This window comes from Leptopilina boulardi, unplaced genomic scaffold (genome assembly GCF_019393585.1).
Source record: "Leptopilina boulardi isolate dan_hultmark-lab unplaced genomic scaffold, ZJU_Lbou_2.1 LbouV2_386, whole genome shotgun sequence".
Taxonomy (NCBI): Eukaryota; Metazoa; Arthropoda; class Insecta; order Hymenoptera; family Figitidae; genus Leptopilina; species Leptopilina boulardi.
In genome coordinates this window covers 770,129-793,665 of record NW_026137958.1, presented here as the reverse complement: position 1 = coordinate 793,665, position 23,537 = coordinate 770,129, and the positions used below count along the sequence as shown (strand labels likewise).

At 31.6% G+C, this 23,537-nt stretch overlaps 1 long non-coding RNA gene across 4 annotated transcripts; it reads right to left on the bottom strand.

Annotated features, from left to right (window-relative positions):
• Window positions 1-432: 432 nt before the first annotated feature.
• On the bottom strand, window positions 433-3,907 carry LOC127288473 (uncharacterized). 4 transcript variants are annotated; one of them, XR_007844046.1, is made up of 5 exons: window positions 3,817-3,907; window positions 3,308-3,357; window positions 3,002-3,154; window positions 910-1,012; window positions 433-603 (listed from the first exon to the last, which is right to left on the bottom strand). It is a non-coding gene; the product is annotated as an uncharacterized LOC127288473 (long non-coding RNA). The 4 variants fall into 4 exon arrangements; XR_007844048.1 differs by lacking the exons at window positions 433-603; window positions 910-1,012; window positions 3,308-3,357 and adding exons at window positions 676-859; window positions 3,461-3,510; XR_007844045.1 differs by lacking the exons at window positions 433-603; window positions 910-1,012 and adding an exon at window positions 677-859.
• Between the last annotated feature and the right edge of the window lie 19,630 nt (window positions 3,908-23,537).

Here is a 23,537-nt window from a genome sequence, read left to right as displayed (position 1 = left end):
GCGCCATACATTTTTTGTTCAGAACTTTCTTCTAACTGCTTTGGTGTTATTCTGAATCGATTATCTCGCAAATTTATTTTTTCGAATTTTTTTCCAAAATATTTTTTAGTGTAGCTCAGCATCCGCTGGACCAATCAAAAAGTGCGCCATACATTTTTTGTTCGAAACTTTTTCCCTATTTTATTGGTGGTATTCCGGAACGATTATCTCGCGAATTAAGTTTTTCGAAAATTTGCACAAAATACACCTAAAAGTGTAGAAAAAAATTGACAGCCAAATCCAAGTAGAGGAAGACACCTATTTCCACCAAAAAGCCATCCAAAATCATAAAAAAATCCCCAAAAAAATTTAATTTTTCTTAGGCAGACGATTTTAATGCAATTTCATGCACAAAATACTCTTAAAAGGGTAGAAAAAAATTGACAGCCAAATCCAAGTAGAGGAAGACACCTATTTCCACCAAAAAGCCATCCAAAATCATAAAAAAGTCCCCAAAAAAATTTAATTTTTCTTAGGCAGACGATTTTAATGCAATTTCATGCACAAAATACACCTAAAAGTGTAGAAAAAAATTGACAGCCAAATCCAAGTAGAGGAAGACACCTATTTCCACCAAAAAGCCATCCAAAATCATAAAAAAGTCCCCAAAAAAATTTAATTTTTCTTAGGCAGACGATTTTAATGCAATTTCATGTACAAAATACACCTAAAAGTGTAGAAAAAAATTGACAGCCAAATCCAAGTAGAGGAAGACACCTATTTCCACCAAAAAGCCATCCAAAATCATAAAAAAGTCCCCAAAAAAATTCAATTTTTCTTAGGCAGACGATTTTAATGCAATTTCATGCACAAAATACACCTAAAAGTGTAAAAAAAAATTGAGAGCCAAATCCAAGTAGAGGAAGACACCTATTTCCACCAAAAAGCCATCCAAAATCATAAAAAAGTCCCCAAAAAAATTCAATTTTTCTTAGGCAGACGATTTTAATGCAATTTCATGCACAAAATACACCTAAAAAAGTAGAAAAAAATTGACATCCAAATCCAAGTAGAGGAAGACACCTATTTCCACCAAAAAGCCATCCAAAATCATAAAAAAGTCCCCAAAAAAATTCAATTTTTCTTAGGCAGACGATTTCAATGCAATTTCATGCACAAAATACACCTAAAAGTGTAGAAAAAAATTGACAGCGAAATCCAAGTAGAGGAAGACACCTATTTCCACCAAAAAGCCATCCAAAATCATAAAAAAGTCCCCAAAAAAATTCAATTTTTCTTAGGCAGACGATTTTAATGCAATTTCATGTACAAAATACACCTAAAAGTGTAGAAAAAAATTGAGAGCCAAATCCAAGTAGAGGAAGACAACTATTTCCACCAAAAAGCCATCCAAAATCATAAAAAAGTCCCCAAAAAAATTTAATTTTTCTTAGGCAGACGATTTTAATGCAATTTCATGCACAAAATACACCTAAAAGTGTAGAAAAAAATTGAGAGCCAAATCCAAGTAGAGGAAGACACCTATTTCCACCAAAAAGCCATCCAAAATCATAAAAAAGTCCCCAAAAAAATTTAATTTTTCTTAGGCAGACGATTTTAATGCAATTTCATGTACAAAATACACCTAAAAGTGTAGAAAAAAATTGACAGCCAAATCCAAGTAGAGGAAGACACCTATTTCCACCAAAAAGCCATCCAAAATCATAAAAAAGTCCCCAAAAAAATTCAATCTTTCTTAGGCAGACGATTTCAATGCAATTTCATGTACAAAATACACCTAAAAGTGTAGAAAAAAATTGACAGCGAAATCCAAGTAGAGGAAGACACCTATTTCCACCAAAAAGCCATCCAAAATCATAAAAAAGTCCCCAAAAAAATTTAATTTTTCTTAGGCAGACGATTTTAATGCAATTTCATGTACAAAATACACCTAAAAGTGTAGAAAAAAATTGAGAGCCAAATCCAAGTAGAGGAAGACAACTATTTCCACCAAAAAGCCATCCAAAATCATAAAAAAGTCCCCAAAAAAATTTAATTTTTCTTAGGCAGACGATTTTAATGCAATTTCATGCACAAAATACACCTAAAAGTGTAGAAAAAAATTGAGAGCCAAATCCAAGTAGAGGAAGACACCTATTTCCACCAAAAAGCCATCCAAAATCATAAAAAAGTCCCCAAAAAAATTCAATTTTTCTTAGGCAGACGATTTCAATGCAATTTCATGTACAAAATACACCTAAAAGTGTAGAAAAAAATTGACAGCGAAATCCAAGTAGAGGAAGACACCTATTTCCACCAAAAAGCCATCCAAAATCATAAAAAAGTCCCCAAAAAAATTCAATTTTTCTTAGGCAGACGATTTTAATGCAATTTCATGTACAAAATACACCTAAAAGTGTAGAAAAAAATTGAGAGCCAAATCCAAGTAGAGGAAGACAACTATTTCCACCAAAAAGCCATCCAAAATCATAAAAAAGTCCCCAAAAAAATTTAATTTTTCTTAGGCAGACGATTTTAATGCAATTTCATGCACAAAATACACCTAAAAGTGTAGAAAAAAATTGACAGCCAAATCCAAGTAGAGGAAGACACCTATTTCCACCAAAAAGCCATCCAAAATCATAAAAAAGTCCCCAAAAAAATTCAATTTTTCTTAGGCAGACGATTTCACTGCAATTTCATGTACAAAATACACCTAAAAGTGTAGAAAAAAATTGACAGCGAAATCCAAGTAGAGGAAGACACCTATTTCCACCAAAAAGCCATCCAAAAGCATAAAAAAGTCCCCAAAAAAATTTAATTTTTCTTAGGCAGACGATTTTAATGCAATTTCATGCACAAAATACACCTAAAAGTGTAGAAAAAAATTGACAGCCAAATCCAAGTAGAGGAAGACACCTATTTCCACCAAAAAGCCATCCAAAATCATAAAAAAGTCCCCAAAAAAATTCAATTTTTCTTAGGCAGACGATTTCAATGCAATTTCATGTACAAAATACACCTAAAAGTGTAGAAAAAAATTGACAGCCAAATCCAAGTAGAGGAAGACACCTATTTCCACCAAAAAGCCATCCAAAATCATAAAAAAGTCCCCAAAAAAATTCAATTTTTCTTAGGCAGACGATTTTAATGCAATTTCATGTACAAAATACACCTAAAAGCGTAGAAAAAAATTGAGAGCCAAATCCAAGTAGAGGAAGACAACTATTTCCACCAAAAAGCCATCCAAAATCATAAAAAAGTCCCCAAAAAAATTTAATTTTTCTTAGGCAGACGATTTTAATGCAATTTCATGCACAAAATACACCTAAAAGTGTAGAAAAAAATTGACAGCCAAATCCAAGTAGAGGAAGACAACTATTTCCACCAAAAAGCCATCCAAAATCATAAAAAAGTCCCCAAAAAAATTTAATTTTTTTTAGGCAGACGATTTTAATGCAATTTCATGCACAAAATACACCTAAAAGTGTAGAAAAAAATTGACAGCCAAATCCAAGTAGAGGAAGACAACTATTTCCACCAAAAAGCCATCCAAAATCATAAAAAAGTCCCCAAAAAAATTCAATTTTTCTTAGGCAAACGATTTTAATGCAATTTCATGTACAAAATACACCTAAAAGTGTAGAAAAAAATTGACAGCCAAATCCAAGTAGAGGAAGACACCTATTTCCACCAAAAAGCCATCCAAAATCATAAAAAAGTCCCCAAAAAAATTCAATCTTTCTTAGGCAGACGATTTCAATGCAATTTCATGTACAAAATACACCTAAAAGTGTAGAAAAAAATTGACAGCGAAATCCAAGTAGAGGAAGACACCTATTTCCACCAAAAAGCCATCCAAAATCATAAAAAAGTCCCCAAAAAAATTCAATTTTTCTTAGGCAGACGATTTTAATGCAATTTCATGTACAAAATACACCTAAAAGTGTAGAAAAAAATTGACAGCCAAATCCAAGTAGAGGAAGACAACTATTTCCACCAAAAAGCCATCCAAAATCATAAAAAAGTCCCCAAAAAAATTTAATTTTTCTTAGGCAGACGATTTTAATGCAATTTCATGCACAAAATACACCTAAAAGTGTAGAAAAAAATTGACAGCCAAATCCAAGTAGAGGAAGACAACTATTTCCACCAAAAAGCCATCCAAAATCATAAAAAAGTCCCCAAAAAAATTCAATTTTTCTTAGGCAGACGATTTTAATGCAATTTCATGTACAAAATACACCTAAAAGAGTAGAAAAAAATTGACAGCCAAATCCAAGTAGAGGAAGACACCTATTTCCACCAAAAAGCCATCCAAAATCATAAAAAAGTCCCCAAAAAAATTTAATTTTTCTTAGGCAGACGATTTTAATGCAATTTCATGTACAAAATACACCTAAAAGAGTAGAAAAAAATTGACAGCCAAATCCAAGTAGAGGAAGACACCTATTTCCACCAAAAAGCCATCCAAAATCATAAAAAAGTCCCCAAAAAAATTTAATTTTTCTTAGGCAGACGATTTTAATGCAATTTCATGCACAAAATACACCTAAAAGTGTAGAAAAAAATTGACAGCCAAATCCAAGTAGAGGAAGACACCTATTTCCACCAAAAAGCCATCCAAAATCATAAAAAAGTCCTCAAAAAAATTCAATTTTTCTTAGGCAGACGATTTCAATGCAATTTCATGTACAAAATACACCTAAAAGTGTAGAAAAAAATTGACAGCGAAATCCAAGTAGAGGAAGACACCTATTTCCACCAAAAAGCCATCCAAAATCATAAAAAAGTCCCCAAAAAAATTTAATTTTTCTTAGGCAGACGATTTTAATGCAATTTCATGCACAAAATACACCTAAAAGTGTAGAAAAAAATTGACAGCCAAATCCAAGTAGAGGAAGACACCTATTTCCACCAAAAAGCCATCCAAAATCATAAAAAAGTCCTCAAAAAAATTCAATTTTTCTTAGGCAGACGATTTCAATGCAATTTCATGTACAAAATACACCTAAAAGTGTAGAAAAAAATTGACAGCGAAATCCAAGTAGAGGAAGACACCTATTTCCACCAAAAAGCCATCCAAAATCATAAAAAAGTCCCCAAAAAAATTTAATTTTTCTTAGGCAGACGATTTTAATGCAATTTCATGCACAAAATACACCTAAAAGTGTAGAAAAAAATTGACAGCCAAATCCAAGTAGAGGAAGACACCTATTTCCACCAAAAAGCCATCCAAAATCATAAAAAAGTTCCCAAAAAATTTCAAGTTTGGTATTAGTAAGTAGAATTAGCATTCAAATTTTTTGGACGGTTAGTCAACATTTGTTTGAGTTAATTTGTACATAAGAAGCGGTGCCATACACACACACACATCCACACTCTCATACATCCGGACATTTTTTCCTCATGTCGAAATATAACTATATTAGTTAAAAATTGATTAAAGTAATTGATAGCATTTGAATTTTTTGTCTTATTTTAACTTACTGTTACTACTGATTCTAAAATAACAGATCATTGTTATGTCTGACAGAAAATGACTTTTACTATTGATACTAAAGTACAATTCAAAATCTTTGGTCTTTAAGAAAATGTGCTTTACTACTGACACTAAAAATAAAATATACAATGTTTTTATGATAGATAGTGGTCTGAGACTATAAGTAAAATGTACAATATTTTTGTCTGACAGAAAGTGACCGTTACTACTGGTAATAAAATTACTGAACTTTAGTCTGACTACAACTAACTGTTACTACTAACACTAAAATTACTTGTCCGGCAGAAATTGACATTTACTACTGACACTGAAGTTACAAAAATTAAAATATTTAATTTACAGAAAATTTCAAGTCTGACTAAAATTCTCTTATACTACTAATGAAAAAATTACTGTAAAATTGCAATAAATTTCAAGTACAGGACAAAGTTTTTTTCTCTAATTAAAATTGTTGCTGAAATTTTAAAAAATTCAGAACCCCAATCTAATTAGCATATGAATTTAATTACCTATATCAGAAATCATGTCAGAAACTTTTGAGATTTTATAAGTTATGAATTATTATTATTATTCGTTCGAGAGATAAATCAGGGAGTTATATTTTTCGGTAACTTTCTTTATATACGTCCCTCAGGTTAAAAACCAGGGCAAAGGCGTTTAAAGTTGGTTAAAAAAAAAAAAAAAAATATTTCGGAACTGCATATAAGTGCAAAGAGAGATGCTCAGCTTCAGATATATACGAACATTTACTTCATCGGAACTCTCTCATCTACATGTAAAGCAATACATATTCCCGTGAGAGAAAAAGAGAGAGGAGAGACAGAGAGAGGGAGAAAGCGCGCACGATGCAGATATGGTTTATGTACCGGACCTCATTGTGAAACGCCTATTGCGCCCCCATGTAACCCATGTAACGTGGTTAGAGATCAGTAAAAGATATATATGTATATATATATATATATTTTTTTTTTTTTTTTTCTTATACAGTGTGTAGCTGATGCTCCGCGCCTTACTAATGCTCCAGTTTATAAGAGGTTATCTGGCACTCAGATCCCCTTTTTCGACGAGAGCCATAGTCAAGCTTGATAGCAATGTTAGCAAAAAGACTGAGGGAGAGAGAGAGAGAGATGAGCAGAATCCTCTCAGGGGGTCCTCTCTCGTCTCTCGTGAAACGTAATCTGGATCACAAAGTGTGCTGTAGAGTCGAGATAAAATGTAACTTTATCCAACGAGAGGTCAGAGGAGTTGGGAGGTGCCGTAATTTAGCCAAATAAATCTCAAAATCCTACCAAAATACGTTTAACCATATATATATATATTACAATTTAATTTAATCATCTCTTATTTACTTTTTACATTTTATTTCCCACCTTTAATTACTGGACTGAATTTATCCTAAATCATGCAGGCAATCCGATATAGTACACGGAAAAAAAATTTATTTCATTTAAATAATCCCTTACTTATCAAATAAATATTTAATGGGACCAAATAAATATTTAGTTGAACCAAGCAAATATTTCCTTTAGCCAAAATAAATAATTTCCGTTAACCAATTAAATATCTACTTGAACCAAAAAAATATTTAGTTGAACCAAGTAAATATTTCCGTTAACCAATTAGATATATCTACTTGAACCAAATAAATATTTAGTTGAACCAAGTAAATATTTCCATTAACCAATTAAATATCTACTTGAACCAAATATATATTTTGTTAAACCAAGTAAATATTTACATTAACCAATTAAATATCTACTTGAACCAAATATATATTTAGTTAAACCAAGTAAATATTTCCATTAACCAATTAAATATCTACTTGAACCAAATAATTTTTATTTGAATGTAATTAGTTTATTAATTCTATTTTGCTTTAAACCTTCTATAAAAATTAAAAAAAGAAGTTATTAAAATTTTTAAAAATACGTCTTTCTTTATCTTCAGCATTTAAAAATTAACATTTTTCATACAGGAAATCTCAACTCAAGAATTTTTTTAAGAGAGATGAGAGACGGAAAAAAATTTCCCATAGTCATGGAAGCAAATCCAATACTTTTATTTATTTATTTTTTTAAAGTCTTTTTTTTATATATATATATATATATATATATATACAGCCCTGTATCTTTCTTTAGATAAGCAAGCATATATATATACAACTAAGTAGAAGTATTCAAGAGATTTGTTTCGTTGGTCACGCTGCTCGTTCAGCGAAAAGATAAGACCTGGGACCTGAGACCCTAGATGTGTCCCTCAGACTCGACAAGAACGAGGATGAGTTGTGTAACTTGAAAGTGCTTAAAGCGGGGGAGGTTTAAAAAAAAACTGAAAGAACCATCAATCCATAGAAAATATATTCTAAAGATTAATCACTCGAAGGGGAAAATGAAGAGATCATGCTTTTTAGTGATTAAATAACGTCGTTTCGGATCGTTATATATATTTTTTTAAAAATAAATATAAAAATTGTTTCAGTAAATTGATAAATTAATAATTTATAATTTTAGCTTCAAATAATTTCACCTTTAATATTAATTTTTATTATTAGTTTATTATTAGTTTTTTTATTTTCAACTAATTTTATCTTTGCAATAAAACAGAAAATTGGTCCATACTTTTTGAAGTTGAAAAAAAAAAAAATGAAAACGTGCGCATTTCATCGATAACTCCTGTGGGATTATCCTTTGCAAAAATTTTATATCTTCAGGTGTATAATTTCAATTGGCCAATGAGAGGAATTAGTCGCCCGAGTGCACATGATCCACTTCGATATATATATAGATAAATACGAGAGAGCATCAGTAACTCACCCAAAAGGAACCCAGAATTTTTCACAGGAATCACAGGTCTATTATCTTCACAGTAAAGTGTACATTTACTTTGGAAAGTTTAAAAAAAATCGATCAGCCCTCAAGAGTTGATGCGAGATACCATCAGCGTTATTGGAAAGAAAAGTTCAAAACGGGACATTGCACCTGTATGACATTTAACCTTGCTCTCCTTCTTTCTTCATTTTTTTTTTATTAATTCGACCTCAAAAATTCATTTTTTAAAGTTTGCTAAATAAATTAGTAGATTTCTATTAATAATTAGTATTTTTCTATTAACAATTAGTAGTTTTTTTTATTAACAATTTTTTCTTTTTTATTAGTATAGTATAGTTATTCTATTAGTAATTAGTAGTTTTCTACTAAAAATTAGTAGTTTCCTACAAACAATTAGTAGTTTTCCACAAACAATTAGTAGTTTTTTGTTAGTATAGTATAGTATAGTTTTTCTATTAACAAGTAGTAGTTTTTTAACTAAATATCAGTAGTTTTCTTTTAACAATTAGTAGTTTTCAACTAAAACTTAATAGTTTTTTTATTTACAATTAATATTTTTTATTTGTATAGTATTCTACTAACGATTAGTAGTTTTTTAACTAAAAATTAGTAGTTTTCTATTAACAATTAGTAGTTTTCTACTAAAACTTAATAATTTTTTACTAACAATTAGTAGTTATTTATTAGAATAGTTTTACTATTAATAATTAGTAGTTTTCTACTAACAAATAGTAGTTTTTTAGTGACAATTATTTTTTGAATAGGATAATATAGTTTTTCTATTAGTAATTAGTAGTTTTCTATTAACAATTAGTAGTTTTCTACTAACACTTAATAGTTTTTTTTACTAACAATTAGTAGTTTTTTATTAAAATAGTTTTCCTATTAATAATTAGTAGTTTTCTAATCACATTTAATAGTTTTTTTTACTAACAATTAGTAGTTTTCTACTAACAATCAGTAGTTTTTTAGTGACAATTATTTTTTTATTAGTATAGTATAGTTTTTCTATTAGTAATGAGTAGTTTTTAACTAAAAATTAGTAGTTTTCTATTAACCCCTTCGCAGTGTAGCAAAAATAAAGCTTCAGTGCCCCGTATGTGGAAAAAGAAATTTTTTTTTTAAATTGATATTAAAAAAAACCCGAAAATCTAAGAATACCCATTGACAAGTTTATTGTCTTGTTAAAATAATGAAGTAAACGATTATTAAAATAATGAAGTTAACTATCGATAATTTATCATATTTTGTGTCTACTTATTTTTTTTGAGATGCCTCTATAGGGGTCATGCACACTGGTGGCACGACATTTTTTTGCCTCTATAGAGATCAATAACAGTGAAGGGGTTAACAATTAGTAGTTTTCTAGTAAAATTTAACAATTTTTTACTAACAATTAGTAGTTTTCTACTAGAAATTAATAGTTTATTACTAAACAATAAGTTGTTTTCTACTAACAATCAGTAGCTTTTTAGTGTCAATTATTTTTTATTAATATAGTATAGTTTTTCTATTAGTAATGAGTAGTTTTTAACTAAAAATTAGTAGTTTTCTATTAACAATTAGTAGTTTTCTACTAAAATTTAACAATTTTTTACTAACAATTAGTAGTTTTCTACTAACACTTAATAGTTTTTTTACTAACAATTAATAGTTTTCTACTAACAATCAGTAGCTTTTTAGTGTCAATTATTTTTTTATTAATATAGTATATAGTTTTTCTATTAGTAATGAGTAGTTTTTAACTAAAAATTAGTAGTTTTCTACTAAAATTAAACAATTTTTTACTCACAATTAGTAGTTTTCTACTAACACTTAATACTTAGTAGTTCTCTACTAACAAACAGTAGTTTCTTAGTGACAATTATTTTTTTTATTAATATAGTATAGTGTTTCTGTTAGTAATTAGTAATTTCTACTAAAAATTAATGGTTTTCTATTAACAATTACTAGTTTTCTACTAAAACTTAATAGTTCTTTTCCTGAAAATTAGTAGTTTTGTATTAATAAAGTATTTTTATTCTACTAATAATGAGTAGTTTTCTACTACCAATTAATAGTTTTTTTTACTAACAATTAGTAGATTTCTGTTAGTAATAGGTAGTTTTCAACTTGCAAGTAATAACTTTTAATTGAAAATTAGTAGTTTTCTACTAACAATTAATAGTTAATAGTAGCATTATTTTCTACTAACAATTAATATAGTTTTTACTATTATTAGTATAGTTTTTTTTATTATTAATTAGTAGTTTTCTAATCACATTTAATAGTTTTTTTTACTAAAAATTAGTAGTTTTTCTATAACAGTTAGTAGTTTATACTAACAATTAGTAATATTCTGTTAGTAATTAGTGGTTTTCTACTCTCTAAATTTGAATCAGCGGAATCTCGCTGATTCTCAGCTATAAGTATACCACTGATTCCAATCAGCTTATATGCACTGATGAATTAGTGGAATTTCACTGATTTTTCAGCGTATATCCGCTGATTGGTACCAGTGGTATACTTATCGCTGATTCAAATTTAGAGAGTACTGACAATTAGTAGTTAATAATAGCATAATTTTTTACTAACAATTAGTGTAGTTTCTACTATTAATTAGTAGTTTTTCACTAATAATTATAGTATCGTTTTTCGAAAATAATAATTCAATATGTTTAATATTAATTACTAAAATTTAAATATATAATTACAGTTGCAAAAAAAAAAAAAAAAATGATATTGGTTTGTCTTTCTCGCAACTGACTCCCCGCAAAATTCCACGACCTGGTAATCGCGCGTCTGTTTCTTATATGGTGAGGGGGAGAGAATAAAAAAGAGGGAGAGAGAGAGAGAAAGATTCTATACGGTGGGAGTAGAATTCATATGGAAAGTGGGGGAAGACGCGGGTCGGCGCGTGGGCGGCCGCGGGCAGGACGCACGTCTCGCGGGGAGAGAAGCGTGCATTCCGGATGTTTTAGAGAGGGAGTAAGAAAGCATTGACGAGAAGGAGAGAAGGAAGATCGAAAGTGGTCTTCAAAAAGAGAAGGGGCAAACTCTTCTCATGCAAACAAGATTGAAGTGCAAGAGAGTGAGCGAGGAAGAAAAAAAGGAGATAGAAAGAGGGAGAGAGAGAAAGAAATGCATATAAAATAGAAGCACGAGAAACATGAAGAGAAAGAGATGCGAACCTATAAAGAAGAACAAGGACGGAGAATTTTTTTTCCTATGGGAAAGGATGCGAGAGAAACCACCTTGGAATATAAAAGAGCAAAGTTTTATATGACTCTTGTGGTTTATGTTGGTGGATTTTATCAGATCGAATAGCCACCGGTGCAGATTTCGCAATAAATTAGAACGAGTCATAATTAAAAGTGAGTATACATATATATACCCAGGGTTTTACGTACCAAAAATACATCGTTTAACTATATATGATGGTAACCGATCTAAGCGCATGTTTAACAGAATCGATTAAATATCGATTACAATCAACGATTTTAAGGTCTATTACGTAGTATCATGTGTCTGAATTATAAGTGTCGAAGTTGCAACCACAGTGTGTGCTTCTGTCTTGAATTTTATATATAGACGTGTCTGCGTATAGTTGTGTGGGTGTTCCTTAGCGCACAAATAACCTTCTTTTGACAGCTTATTGCTTCCAATTAAATTAATAGCCAGGACAATTAGTTTTCTTTCATTTATGGTATAGAAAGTTATTTATATATACAAAAGTTTCGATATAAACCATTTTTTTGGAATTTAATTTATTATATCTAATTAAGATGCAAATATTTTGTAAAAATTATTTATTTGTTGAATGAGAATTATCTTATTAAAAAAAATTATCTTACCAAAAAAAAAGAAGTGTCCTTTTATTTTTTTTTTTTACAAGCATCGAAAAATATATTGTAATCATGAATAGAGACGTGCATGCACACGTCATTTCCTTTTAATCTTGATAATATTAAAAAAAAATTTAACTTGGTTCGATTTTAACCGCTTGACATAACACAAGCGTTGTAAGAACTTTAAAAACCGTAATGTCTTTCGCTAAAACATCATCAATTTTAAGAGAGAGAAAAAAAACAGATGCAGTCCAGCGGAAGGTAGAGTACTACAAAGTATTTTAATTTAATACATTTCTAAATTCCACGCGTTATCTATATTATAAAAAAAGTAATTAAAATCTAGAAAAATTGACAAATTTTTTTTTTTTGAAAATAATGACTTGTTTATATAGGATGTAAGAGGCAATATTACGAAAAAAACAAGAGAGAGAAAGAAAAAGAGGGATTGAATAAAATTTATTTCCACCATGAACCTCGGTAGGGCGCATTCTCGAAATATTGAACTCATAAAAAAGATCTTCCTGTACTTATGAACTTCTCTGCTCATGTTACAGTATTAAACTTTTTTTTTTTTGTTTTTTACTTTATCACTTGACAAACGATTTTCTCATGGAGTTTTGGGTTCGAAGATGTAGTGTTATATATACATATTATATATAGTGAAACATTCAAGTCTTAAGGAGAGATCGACTTTGGCGCCGCGCATCACTTCGCCTCAGGAATGCCGCTTCCATGTTACTTACACCACCTGGTCTCACAATTTCTACCCATCGCAAAATACACTTCGAGTTCTGCAAGTTTCACGTATGTAAATACGTGGGTGGTATCAAATGTCAACACATTCATTGTAGATCATATTTGGTACATGATACCAAAATTTCATACGTTCCAATAACATTCCCCTGACAACTGTAACTTCTAACTATAAATTTATATAATATAATATATAATTTTAATTCAACATTTACTTTATTAATTTCAAAGTGATGTTTTTAAAATTTATTTTGAAAAATTGCGCCATCATTAAAGATTTTCGTGGCTATTATATTAATCTTAATTACAAACCATTAAAATGGTAACATTTCTATAGCAACACTTTCCATAGTCACCGTTGCTATGGAAACAGATATTATAGGAACCGATACTATAGTAACCGTTGCTATAGGAACTGTTGCTATGGACCCGTTGCTGTGGTAACGTTGCTATGGTAACCGTTGCTGTGGAAACTGTGCTTATGAAAAACGTTGCTATGGAAACGTTGCTACAGTAACCGTTGCTATGGAATCTGTGGTTATGGAAATCGTTCTATGGAAACAGAAGATATAGGAACCGATGCGATGGTAACCATTGCTATAGGAATTGTTGCTACAGAAACCGTTGCTATAAAAACAGAAGATATAGGAACCGTTGCCATGGTAACCGTTGCTACAGGAATTTTTGCTATAGAAACCGTAGCTATAGGAATTGTTGCTATGGATACGTTGCTATAGGAACCGTTGCTATAGAAACCGTTGCTATAGGAACCGTTTCTATGGGAACCGTTGCTGTAGGAATTGTTACTATGGAAACGTTGCTATAGGAACCGTTGATATAGGAATTGTTGCTATGGATACGTTGCTATAGGAACCGTTGCTATAGAAACCGTTGCTGTAGGAACCGTTGCTATGGGAACCGTTGCTGTAGGAATTGTTACTATGGAAACGTTGCTATAGGAACCGTTGATATAGGAATTGTTGCTATGGATACGTTGCTATAGGAACCGTTGCTATAGAAACCGTTGCTGTAGGAACCGTTGCTATAGGAACCGTTGCTGTAGGAATTGTTACTATGGAAACGTTGCTATAGGAACCGTTGATACAGGAATTGTTGCTGTGGAAACGTTGCTGTAGGAACCGTTGCTATAGGAACCGTTGCTGTAGGAATTGTTACTATGGAAACGTTGCTATAGGAACCGTTGTTATAGGAATTGTTGCTGTGGAAACGTTGCTATAGAAACCGTTGCTGTAGGTACCGTTGCTGTAGGAATTGTTACTATAGAAACGTGGCTATAGGAACCGTTGTTATAGGAATTGTTGCTGTGTAAACGTTGCTATAGAAAGCGTTGCTGTAGGAACCGTTGCTAAATGAACCGTTGCTATAGGAATTGTTACTATGGAAACGTTGCTATAGGAATCTTTGTTATAGGAATTGTTGCTGTGGAAACGTTGCTATAGAAACCGTTGCTGTAGGAACCGTTGCCATGGTAACCGTTGCTATAGGAAGCGTTGCTAAAGGAACCGTTGCTATAGTAATTGTTGCTATGGAAACGTTGCTATAGGAACCGTTGTTATTGGAATTGTTGCTGTGGAAACGTTGCTATAGAAACCGTTGCTATAGGAACCGCTGCTCTGGATACGTTGCTATAGGAACCTTTGTTATAGGAATTGTTGCTGTGGAAACGTTGCTATATAAACCGTTGTTGTAGGAACCGTTGCCATGGTAACCGTTGCTAAAGGAACCGTTGCTATGGAAACGTTGCTATAGGAACCGTTGTTATTGGAATTGTTGCTGTGGAAACGTTGCTATAGAAAACTTTGCTGTAGGAACCGTTGCCATGGTAACCGTTGCTATAGGAAGCGTTGCTAAAGGAACCGTTGCTATGGAAACGTTGCTATAGGAACCGTTGTTATTGGAATTGTTGCTGTGGAAACGTTGCTATAGAAAACTTTGCTGTAGGAACCGTTGCTATAGGAACCGTTGTTATAGGAATTGTTGCTGTGGAAACGTTGCTATAGAAACCGTTGCTGTAGGAACCGTTGCCATGGTAACCGTTGCTATAGGAACCGTTGCTATAGGAACCGTTGCTAAAGGAACCGTTGCTATAGGAATTGTTGCTATGGAAACGTTGCTATAGGAACCATTGTTATAGGAATTGTTGCTGTGGAAACGTTGCTATAGAATCCGTTGCTATAGAAATTTTTGCTATGGAAACATTGCTATTGGAACCGTTGCCATGGTAACCGTTGCTATGAGAATTGTTGCTATAGAAATCGTTGCTATAGGAACCGTTGCCATGTTAACCGTTGCTATAAGAACCGTTCCTATGGAAACCATTGTTTCTTAAACGAAAATTTCTCTGAATATAATCCATGAAATTCTGTAAATCAATGCATAAATAAATATTCCAAGATTATTATCCAAAAATTCATCAATCAAAATGTATATGTTGTAGTTTTTTTTTTTTTGTTTTATTTTTGATTCATGTAATTCATTCAACTTCCTTTCTTGACCCGATTCGAAACATCAAGAAACTTGATCATGATCCGCATATAAAGTTGACAATTTTTTCTTTTCCTGTCACTTTTTGATCCATTGCATCCGAGACGTTTTGTGTGACTGTCGCGTGAGGTTCTGATAAAAATTTTTAGTTGATGGTTTGTTCATTTGGTAGTATATGTATATATGTATATATTTCAATGTGGTCGAAAATGCCATCCAACAGAGACAATAATATCACTTTTGGAATGTATTTTGGTACCCTGATAAGAAGAAGAAGAAGAAGATCCTCTCTTTTAAAATGACATTAAATTAAAGTACAGGGCTTATCTTTTAAATTCCCAGGAACTGAGTCCATTTGATCCTTTAAAAGCATTATACAAAAATCAGGCCAGAATTTTTTTTTCTTTCTTGAAAAAAAAAAATTATTTTTAAATTCTATTTTCGGAATATTTGTCGTGAGTATAAATAGAATTTTTTATATTTTTCAACGAACGACTAAGATACATCATTTTTTATATTAAAAAAAAAAAAACACACGAATACGTATATATAATATATATACATAAGCCTGAGAAAAAGCTAAGTAGAAAGTCCGCCTTTCTCATTAAAATTTCAACACAAGACGAAAAGTAAAATGCATCTCTTGAAAAATTATTCAAGAAGCGCGCACATCACGAGAAAACTTGTTGGATGTGAACCAAAAACAAATAATATTCTTCCTCAAAAGATTATATACATATACATTGAAGAGGCCAAAAAATTATTATTTTCTTTTGTAACTAAAAAAAAGGGAAATATGAATAAGTAGGCGTTTGGTTTATATATGTATATGAAACAAATATGAGCGCAGAGTGTGAGCGCTACCAGACAGCGAGCGAAGGGCAATTTGCGGTGCACTGTGAATGTTTCATTACTGAGAGGCGCTCTTGGGTAGCTACCGAATTTCGAATGAGCTACTGCCTACCTCGGACCTGTGTGTCTGTCAGGGAGCCCCTGAAGACTCATAATTGAAATCCACTGCCTCGGGATGGCCGCCAACCGCAAATTGTGCGAGCAAACACTTTTGTCTTGGGCCGCCCGCAATTTGCATCTACAATCACATGCGCGCATATACTCATACATATATATATATATATATATATAAACATTTTTTTCTGAATAAAACCAATGCAATCAAATTGCGGGTGCAGATGGCTAACTTTCGCACTTGCAAAGCAAGAGGAGCAGTCGACTTCACATTTTGAAAAATGATTTGCTTCAAAGCAATTTCTCTTTGTGATTTTTTTTTTTTATTTTTTATTTTCACACAATGTAGATGACCTATGTACAATGTCATGGGGAAAAGAATGAATGAGAGAGAGAGAGAGGGAGCGAAATCACAGGTAATTTTTCACATAAATTGGCTCTGCTTATTTTGCAATGTATTATTTTGCAAATTATTTTTGTTTTCAGTGGTTGGTTGAATATAAACTGTGGTTAGTTTGTATTTAAATTTAATACAAAAAAAATGGTAAAAATTTTAAAAGTATACTACAAAGTATTTTTGAAGATCGTGGTAATAATTGTGATTTCAATTACTGACATTGCCTATGATAATTAATTTTTTTTGGCCGAGAAATCCGCGATCTAGTTACGCGGATATCGTGACCTAACTACGCGAATTCCGCGACCTTTTTCGCGAATAATGTGATCTAATTGTATGACCTAATTTCGCTAATTCCGCGAGATAATTTCCAAAATATCGTGATCTAATTCCGCGACCAATTTTTGTGAATACCGTGAGCTAATTTCGCGGAATCCGCGACCTAGTTTCGTGAATTCCGCGATCTTATTTTACGAATATCGCTATCTAATTACGCGACCTGATTTCGCTAATTCTGTGATTTAGTTTCACGAATATCGTGATCTAATTACGCGACCAAACTTCGCTAATTCCGCGATTTAGTTTCGCGAATATCGCCATCTAATTACGCATCCTAATTTCGCTAATTCCGCGATTTAGTTTCGTGAATATCGCCATCTAATTACGCATCATAAATTCGCTAATTCCGCGATTTAGTTTCGTGAATATCGTTAACTAATTCCGCGAATTCCGCGACCTAGTTTCGCGAATATAGTAAACTAATTACGTGAAATCCGCGATCTCGTTTCGCAAAAATATCGTGATCTAAAATTACGAATTCCGCGCCCTTCTTTCGTGAATATCGCGCGATCTAATTACGCGTATTCCGTGATCTAGTTTCCTCGACGTAGTTTCGCAAATATTGTGATCTGATTTCGCTAATTCGGCGACCGAGTTTTGCTATTATCATGACCTAATTTTGTGAATCTTTGCGAAACTGGTTCGCGGAATCCGTGATTTTATTTCGTGAATTCCGCGATAATTAATTTTTTTTGGCCGAGAAATCCGCGATCTAGTTACGCGGATATCGTGACCTAAATACGCGAATTCCGCAACCCTCTTCGCGAATAAAGTGATCTAATTATATGACCTAATTTCGCTAATTCCGCGAGATAATTTCCAAAATATCGTGATCTAATTCCGCGACCAATTTTTGCGAATACCGTGACCTAATTTCGCGGAATCCGCGACCTAGTTTCGTGAATTCCGCGATCTTATTTTGTGAATATCGCGATTTAATTACGCGACCTGATTTCGCTAATTCCGCGATTTAGTTTCACGAATATAGTGATTTAATTACGCGACCTAACTTCGCTAATTCCGCGATTTTGTTTCGTGAATATCGCCATCTAATTACACATTCTAATTTCGCTAATTCCGCGATTTAGTTTTGTGAATATCGTTAACTAATTCCGCGAATTTCGCGACCTACTTTCGCGAATATTGTCATTTAATTTCGTGGCCTAATTTCAGGAATTCCGTGACCTAGTTTCGAGAATATGTGACGCTCCACGAGAGAAGGGACCTAACGTGCTTCTGACTTAAGGTTCGCTTTTACCGTGCAATGACACAGTGAATGAACCTTAAGTCAAAAGCACGTTAGGTCCCTTCTCTCGTGGAGCGTCACATATAGTAAACTAATTACGTAAAATCCGCGATCTCGTTTCGAAAATATCGTGATCTAAAATCGCGAATTCTGCGCCCTTCTTTCGTGAATATCGCGCGATCTAATTACGCGTATTCCGCGATTCAGTTTCCGCGACGTAGTTTTGCGAATATTGTGATCTGATTTCGCTAATTCGGCGACCGACTTTTGCGATTATCATGACCTAATTTTGTGAATCGATCCTAGTTACGCGGATATTGTGACCTAAATACGCGAATTCCGCGACTTTTTCCCGAATAACGTGATCTAATTATATGATCTAATTTCGCTAATTCCCCGAGATAATTTCCAAAATATCGTGATCTAATTCCGCGACTAATTTTTGCGAATCCCGTGACCTAATTTCGCGGAATCCGCGATCTAGTTTCGTGAATATCGCCATCTAATTACGCATCCTAATTTCGCTAATTCCGCGATTTAGTTTCGTGAATATCGCCATTTAATTACACATTCTAATTTCGCTAATTCCGCGATTTAGTTTCGTGAATATCGTTAACTAATTCCGCGAATTCCGCGACCTACTTTCGCGAATATTGTCATTTAATTTCGTGGCCTAATTTCAGGAATTCCGCGACCTAGTTTCGAGTATATAGTAAACTAATTACGTGAAATCCGTGATCTCGTTTCGAAAATATCGTGATCTAAAATTGCGAATTCCGCGCTCTTTCTTTCGTGAATATCGCGATCTAATTACGCGTATTCCGCGACGTAGTTTCGCGAATATTGTGATCTGATTTCGCTAATTCGGCGACCGAGTTTTGCGATTATCATGACCTAATTTTGTGAATCTTCGCGAAACTAGTTCGCGGAATCCGTGATATCATTTCGCGAATCCTGTGACCTATAGTTTTACACATTTTTAACTATTTTAGCTTTATCAAATAATACTTCCTGGATAATAACAAAAAATAAATAATACATTATTTATCATTAGAAGTATTTAAAAATAAAGTCATTGAAAAGTTTCGAAAAAATAACATTAGTTGTCAAATTTTGAAAATCAGTGCAGGTGCAGTTGAATATACGTGCGTATTATAATACGCGAACTGCTAACTTTTACCGGTTATCCATTGTCCGTGATACCTGTCAATAAATGAATAAAAACAGTAGAAAAACATTTTGTTTTTGGTTTGAATGTTTGCTGGGTGGGGATATATACATATATGCATCGTTTCATGAACTGTTGTATATATGCAACACGTGTTGCTCATTCGACGTCCATCTGTCGTTGACAATAGCCTTCGCGCTGACAGCTCGAAAAAGGCAACTGGACGCCGAGCCTTATTATGGGATTCTCGTGGTAAGTTTGTATCATAAACGAAACGCTCTCATGCAAATGAAACGGAGTCCTGCCTCCGAGGTAAGGACCTCAGACGTTGTCAGACATATTTTTCACTGACAGGTGAATCACTGTTTACTCAAAAAGAAACGACGCCATTATTAATCATCTTCAATTCAATTGGAATCAAGAAAGAAAACTCAATTATTCAAATAGAAAAGTCTTTAGAAATTTTTCATCATTCATATATATTTATATAAGTGTCAGATAGATTTTTATAATTAAACCATTATTGATGATGATTTTAATTTAATTATTGATAAGTATTTTTCTATTTTGTAAACATTTTTTTTTCTATTTTATGAATTGTAAATTTCATTTACTTTTTGTATTTAGAAAATTGTAAATTACAAATTTTACAATTAAAAATAAAATTCGTTAACCGACAGATAGTTGGAAATATTTTGACGTTGAATAATTGCGGACATGCAAATTCATTTTCATTTTTATGTGTTTTGAATTTTATCTGAAATGTTATCTGAGATCGTATATATCTATATATATATATAGAAAATCTACAAGAATCTGTGTTCTATTATAGAAAAGTGTTGTTCATTCGTCATTTTGGAAAACATTCTATATATTCTCTTGCCACAACTTTATATATATACATATATACATAAATGTACATGCAGAAGACTGATTAATGGTTGTCTTAAAAATGTCCGACTGGATGATAAGTTAGGAATTACAAATTCATGTCTTCTCCTCCTTTTAGACCCCCCAATAATTCTCTAAGAGACGCTGACTCAGGTATCGCATAACCTACTTGATAAATGGCCATTTGAAATTGTTCGCGAACATAATTCCCTCACACGTTTCACTCTACTGCGCTTTTTCATTTGTCTTTAAAGAAACCCAAAAAAAAAAACATCACCAACAAAAAATCAATCAGGAAGTGAATTTTAATTGTCTTTTTTTACATGTGAATGTTAAACGAGTTTTTCGGTTGTTTTAAAAAGATAATAAATAATACAAACGAGTTAGGTGTAAATAATTATTAAAAATTATATTATATATAAATATATTATAAAATATTTTATATATTATAAAATATTTTATATAATATATAATATATTGTATAATATATTATAAAAGTACGTTGATATTTCAAAAAGAGAAAATATATATAAGAACGAAAAATCTTTTTATTCCGACTGCGGCAATCTTCTTGTAGAAAGGATCAGAGAATCAGATTTGTATATATATATATATATATATATATATATATATATATATATATATATATATATATATACTAAATCCACGCTTTTTGTCAAAGTTTATCTAGATCACGCGGTAAAAATCTCTCTCATGAAAATATTCCTCTCCGCACTTTATTCTCAAATCCATTTCCTTCCTGTTCGAATCACATTATATCCATTTTAAAAATTTCCTCACTAAGATTTTATTAAATTTTTTTTTTGAGATGTATAAAAAAAAATTCCTCACCTTTAAACAACGAAAAAGTGTTAAATGAGGAAAAATAAATAAAAATAATTAAAACAATAATAATAATAATAATAAAATTATCAAATATATTAAAAAGGATAGAACAGTAGCAACAAAAACCTCGAGATCAGATTTTTTTCGATAAGATAAATATGATTTTTAAGATTGAATTTTTTTTCATTCAAGAGACATTTACCAAAAGAAATCTGAGAGAGTTTCAAATACGTATATATATATATCGAAGAAACTGATATACCAAGAAGTTGAAAAGCTTTTTCTAATCATGCCACTTAGAACAATGATTCTGATCTTAAAGTGGGCAGGTGAACTCGAAAATCCCTCAGCTTATAGGACTTGGAAAACCGTAAAGACCTACTTTATCAGGATGAGAGACTTTGAAATGGCATTTTATCTATCTATGAAGCCATATAGTAATGTCTGCAACCCAACACGATGTCGTCCTTTAAAGACTCCCGTTAAGCTGTCCTCATAAAAAAAAAAAGTTGATGGAACTAGTCAATAATCTCCAGAATCCTAGAATCCTTTTAAATTTTTATCTGAAATTTCTTTTTTTTTCCAAAAACTTATACTATTTCAAAAAATGTATAGACTATGAAATGATGAGCAAATTTTCATTCTAAAATTTGATTAAATAATTTATATTAATTTATTATTATTAAATATAATTAATTATGGCATAATAATTATTTCGTTTTTGGATATAATTAATTATTGATTTATTATAACATAATCAATTAATAATTTTACATCATAATTAATTATGGTATAATTTGTCACGAAGGTAATAGTAATTTGCAAACCATAATTCTTCATATACATGCTAATGTAACTATAATTATAAATGTCATAAATACAGTGAAACCCACTTATATTGGATTTCAAAGGAACGGGAAAAAATCCGAATGTACCATCAGTCGGTAAGGTAGATTTCTATGTCGGTAATTTTTATATTTCCATTTTTCAAAAAAATTACTATCAGTCGGTAAGGTAGATTCCTATGTCGGTAACTTTTTTATATGTAACTAATTAATTCCTTTTTGGCCTTATTAGTTATTGATTAATTAGGGTATAATATTATTAATTGATTATGGCATAATTTGTCACGAAGGTAATAGTAATTTGCAACCATAATTCTTCATATACATGCTAATGTAAACCATAATTATAAATGTCATAAATACAGTGAAAGCCACTTATATCGGATTTCAAGGGAACGGAAAAAAATCCGAATGTAATTACCGTCAGTTGGTAAGGTAGATTTCTATGTCGGTAACTTTTGTATATGTAACTAATTAATCACACGAAAAAAAGTAGAATTTTTACCCGAAAATCGGTATAAAAATTACCTGCAACAAATTTTATCCTAGTTGAGGGCGCCACCGTCTATGTGAATTAGCATTGGTTAAAATTACACGCAACAAAATTTACCCAGCGTTTTTTCTGTGATTCATTTTTGGCCTAATTAATTATTGATTAAGTAGGGTATAATATTATTAATTGATTATGCCATAATTTGTCACGAAGGTAATAGTAATTTGCAACCGTAATTCTTCAAATACATGCTAATGTAACCATAATTATAAATGTCACAAATACAGTGAAACCCACTTATATTGGATTTCAAGGGGACGGAAAAAAAATCCAAATGTAATAACCATCAGTCGGTAAGGTAGATTTCTATGTCGGTAATTTTTATATTTCCATTTTTCAAAAAATTACTATCAGTCGATAAGGTAGATTCCTATGTCGGTAACTTTTGTATATGTAACTAATTAATTCCTTTTTGGCCTAATCAATTATTGATTAATTAGGGTATAATATTATTAATTGATTATGCCATAATTTTTAATTAATACTTCGCTTTAAGGGTAGGTCAAAGTCGATGCAATTTTTACGTAGAGCTTCAATGGGAAAATTGCATCGACTCTGGCCTACCCTTAAAATAAAAATTCCAATAAAATTCGATTATAAATTTCTCGAAAAGGAGGCATTTATTGTTACTTGTCATTTGATTCTAATCGAGATGAGGATTGAATGTCACTGCCTTAGGCGTACTTTTACCTGTTTTTTTTTAACTCTGAACAATAATTTATCAGCCTGATGTATATAGAATCTAAAAAATGTAAAATAGATGTCGAAACTGTTATTCGCAAATGAGAATGGCATATATATTTATGTTATAGAAGAAAATTACACAAAGCGAAAGCCGCGCGCGTCAAGGCTTCGTCTCAGATCTATCGCTTTAATGAAACTAATTCT